Below are 5,000 nucleotides of genomic sequence, written 5' to 3' on the forward strand. Positions count from 1 at the left end.
CTGTCTCTGTGTCTCTCTGTCTCTGTGTCTCTGTCTTTGTATCTCCGTCTCTGTGTGTCTCTGTGTCTCTCTGTGTCTCAGTGTCTGTCACTGTTTCTGTGTCTGTCTCTGTCTCTGTGTCTATGTCTGTCTCTCTGTGTCTCTGTATCTCTGTGTCTCATCTCGGTCTCTGTGTGTCTCTGTGTCTGTGTCTCTGTGTCTCTGTATCTCTGTCTCTGTGTAGTGTCTCACTGTCTCTGTGTCTCACTGTCTCTGTGTCTCACTGTCTCTGTGTCTCTGTGTCTCTGTGTCTCACTGTCTCAGTGTCTCACTGTTTCTGTGTCTCACTGTCTCTGTGTCTCACTGTCTCACTGTCTCTGTGTCTCTGTGTCTCACTGTCTCAGTGTCTCACTGTCTCTGTGTCTCTGTGTCTCACTGTCTCTGTGTCTCAGTGTCTCTGTGTCTCTTGTCCTTCACTGTGACTGTCAGTCCTCTGATTGGCTCCATGAGTCACATGTTTATGAAGACAGATATCAGCTTTGTGAGAAATAAAGAGGTGTTCACTCAGGAACTATACAACAGCAGTGAGACGTCTCACTCCGTCTTTAGAGTGAGATGTCTCACTCTTTCTTGATGAGACTTTTTAGTCCAAAAGAAACAAACTAATTCGGAAAAAAACAAAACTGATTCAGCTTTTTGGAAGTTTGCCTGAAAATTGTGCAACTTTTGGAAAAAATAACAAACTTTCCCCTGTGAGGAAATCCTGGAAGTTCACCTAGTACACACACACACACACACACACATATGCGCACACACACACACACACACACACACACACACACACACACACACACACACACACACACACACACACACACACACTGTGGAAGGGAAACTGCTTTTATCATTCTGCTTATATGTGTGTGTGTGTGTGTGTGTGTGTGTGTGTGTGTGTGTGTGTGTGTGTGCATATGTGTGTGTGTGTGTGTGTGCATACGTGTGTGTGTGTGTGTGTGCGCATATGTGTGTGTGTGTGTGTGTGTGTGCATATGTGTGTGTGTGCATACGTGTGTGTGTGTGTGTGTGCATATGTGTGTGTGTGCATACGTGTGTGTGCAGAGTGTGTGCGGTGTTTTGCACGCTTCGACCAGGTCCTGGGTCAGTGTGATGAAGAGCTTGGTGAGGTGGATGAAGAGGACTGCTGTCAGAACCCTCACTACGGTTACCAGGCAACAGACGGAGTGTGTCATTCCTGTGGGTCAGTGTACACACACACACACACACACACACACACACACACACACACACACACACACACACACACACACACACACACACACACACACACACACACACACACACACACATAACCTGACCTCTGACCCCCAACACAACACACACACATGAACACACACACACACACACACACACACATGAACACACACACACACACACATACACACACACACCACACACACACACACACACACACACACACACACACACACACATGACACACACACACGCACTCCAGGTGTCCCCATAGAGACAAATGTATCCTTGAAGACAAAACCAGTAACACCAGTATGTTTGGTGTGTTTCCAGTCCTCCAGTGTGGTCTCCCTGGTCGCCATGGTCACAGTGTAATGTCCTGTGTGGAGAAGGAGTAACGCAGAGGAGCAGGACGTGTTTCGGTATCGGAGTCTCAGAATGTGAGAATCCTCGAGAAAAACTGGAGATAAAACCCTGTAACGGGACCTGCTGTGACGGTACACACACACACACACACACACACACAACACACACACACACACACACACACACACACACACACTCACATAATCACATACATGTTGAACTAATACGTCATAAATCTCTGCATGCGTGTGTGTCTGTGTGTGTGTGTGTGTGTGTGTGTGTGTGTGTGTGTGTGTGTGTGTGTGTGTGTGTGTGTGTGTGTGTGTGTGTGTAGGGGTGGGCCAGGCTCACCTGGTCTGCCTGCTCTCGTCACCTGTGGAGAGGCGTGAAGCTGTGGAGGAGAGAGAGAGTCTGCTCCAGTCCTCCTGAGTGTCGCTCAGTCTGCAGCGCCAGAGGGAGACAGACAGGTGTCCAACAGACACCACCTGTCCAGGTAACCACGGCCTGTCTGTCTGTCTGTCTGTCTGTCTCTGTCCACCTGACTCTCTCTCCACCTGTCTGTCTCTCTCCACCTGTCTCTCTCTCTCTCTCCACCTGTCTGTCTGTCTCTCTCTCCACCTGTCTCTCTCCACCTGTCTCTCTCTCTCCACCTGTCTCTCTCTCCACCTGTCTCTCTCTCTCTCTCCACCTGTCTCTCTCTCCACCTGTCTCTCTCTCCACCTGTCTGTCTCTCTCCACCTGTCTCTCTCTCTCTCCACCTGTCTCTCTCTCTCTCTCTCTCCACCATGTCTCTCTCTCCACCTGTCTCTCTCTCTCCACCTGTATCTATCTCCACCTGTCTCTCTCTCTATCTCTCCACCTGTCTCTCTCCACCTGTCTCTCTCTCTCTCCCATTATCTCTCTCTCTCCACCTGTCTGTCTCTCTCTCTCCACCTGTCTGTCTCTCTCTCCACCTGTCTCTCTCTCTCTCACCTGTCTCTCTCTCTCTCTCTCTCTCCACCTGTCTCTCTCTCCACCTGTCTCTCTCTCTCCACCTGTATGCGCGGTGTATGTGTAATGGCGCATTAGCGTGTATTATGGCGCCGTGTATGACAAAGCGATGGCATTGTATTAACTCCACCTGTCTGTCTCTCAGTTCATGGTGGTTGGTCCAGTTGGTCGGTTGGTCTCAGTGTTCAGGTTCGTGTATCAATGACCAGGGCCGTGATGTCATCGTCCCTCAGAGTGCAACATCGTTCTTGCTCTAGCCCGCCCCTTCCAGTGACACGGTTCCCCCTGGCAACAGTTGCCCGGGGACGAGTTCAAGGACCAGGACTGCAGCGAGCTCCCCAACTGTCCAGGTGAGACAATGACCCGATGATGAAACAGGTACCAGAAAGCACAGATCTGACTGTTCTGATTGGCTCCCTCTGCAGTGGACGGCAGCTGGGGGCGTGGTCTGCACCCAGGCCGTGCTCCGTCTCCTGTGGGGAGGGGCTTCAGCTGTCAATGAGGATGTGTGATGGCCCCGCCCCTAAATATGGAGGCCGAGTCTGTGACGGGCCGAGCACTAAGAGCAGCGTGTGTCATACAGTCTGTCCAGGTAACACACACACACACACACACACACACACACACACACACACACACACACACACACACACACACACACACACACACACACACACACACACACACACACACACACACACACACACACACACACACACACACACACACACACACACACACACATAGACTAACACACACACACACACACACACACACACACACACACACACACACACACACACACACACATAGACTAACACACACACACACACACACACACACACACAGACACACACACACACACACACACACACACATAGACTAACACACACACACACACACACACACACACACACATACATAGACTAACACACACACACACACACACACATAGACCAACATATATACACACACACACACACACACACACACACACACACACACATAGACTAACACACACACACACACACACACACACACACACACACACATAGACTAACATATATACACACACACACACACACACACACACACACACACATAGACTAACATATATACACACACACACACACACACACACACACACACACACACACACACACACACACACATAGACTAACACAAACACACATAGACACACACACACACACACACACACACACACACACAGAGACCTATGACACACACATACACACACAGACAGACACACACACACACAGACAGACATACACACACACACACACACACAGACAGACAGACACACACACACACACACACACACAGACAGACACACACACACCCTCTGAGTCTGTCTCCTCTCTCCGTCTCGGTCGTGGTTCTGGTCCGGCTGGTCCAGTTGGGGTAGTGTTCCTCGTCTGTATCCCAGAAGGCTGAGCTCCCACCAGGATTCGCCGAGCTCGTGTTCTAACCCGGCCTTCAACCAACCCGCCAGGCAGAAGTTTGCCATGCATGACGTCAGTGAAACAGAAAACTGCAACCAGCTGCCTCACCAAGGTTTACCTGTCTGTCTGTCTGTCTGTCTGTCTGTCTGTCTGTCTGTCTGTCTACCTGACCATAACTCCAACAAGGACAAACTAAAGAGGTAAGGATTGGGTCCTCCTTAGAGACGATAAGGTCTCCAGGTGTCCTCATAGACGAGGTGTCCTCGATAACGTCTCCAGGTGTCCTCATAGAGGCGATAACGTTTCCAGGTGTCCTCATAGGACGATAAGGACTCCCAGGTGTCTGGACCAGTGGACGGAGGTTGAAAGGTCGTCCTTCTCTAACGTCTCCTGTGGGGTGTCCTCACCGGAGAGAGCCCCGATAAGCCTCTTTGTCTTTCTGTCAGACCATGTCCCAGTCAGGTCAGACCAGGTCTTTGTCCTTTACTGTATAAACAGTCTTTGTTCTCCGTTCTTTTCTCTGTTCTGGTGTCTCTCTGGGGTGTGTCTCGTGTCTCTGGTGTCTTAGGTGTCTCTGCTGTCTCTGGTGTGTCTGCTGTCTCTGGGTGTCTCTGGTGTGTCTCTGGTGAGGTGTCTCTGGTGCAGCATCTGTCAGACCATGTCCCACTGTCTCTGGTGTCTCTGGTGTGGTGTCTCTGGTGTCTCTCTGGTGTGTCTGGTGTGTCTCTGGGTGTCTCTGGTGTCTCTCTGGTGTGTGTCTCTCTGCTGTGTGTCTCTCTCTGGTGTCTCTGGTGTCTCTCTGGTGTGTCTCTGGTGTCTCTGGTGTCTCTGGTGTCTCTGCTGTCTCTGGTGTCTCTGGTGTCTCTCTGGTGTCTCTGGTGTCTCTGCTGTCTCTGGTGTCTCTCTGGTGTCTCTGCTGTCTCTGCTGTC

General features: G+C 50.6%; 1 pseudogene; it reads left to right on the forward strand.

Annotated features, from left to right (window-relative positions):
- The first annotated feature begins 1,028 nt into the window (after positions 1-1,028).
- Positions 1,029-3,204, forward strand: LOC129115690 (properdin-like; annotated as a pseudogene).
- Positions 3,205-5,000: the final 1,796 nt, after the last annotated feature.

Source organism: Anoplopoma fimbria, unplaced genomic scaffold, assembly GCF_027596085.1.
Source record: "Anoplopoma fimbria isolate UVic2021 breed Golden Eagle Sablefish unplaced genomic scaffold, Afim_UVic_2022 Un_contig_12138_pilon_pilon, whole genome shotgun sequence".
Classification (NCBI taxonomy): domain Eukaryota; kingdom Metazoa; phylum Chordata; class Actinopteri; order Perciformes; family Anoplopomatidae; genus Anoplopoma; species Anoplopoma fimbria.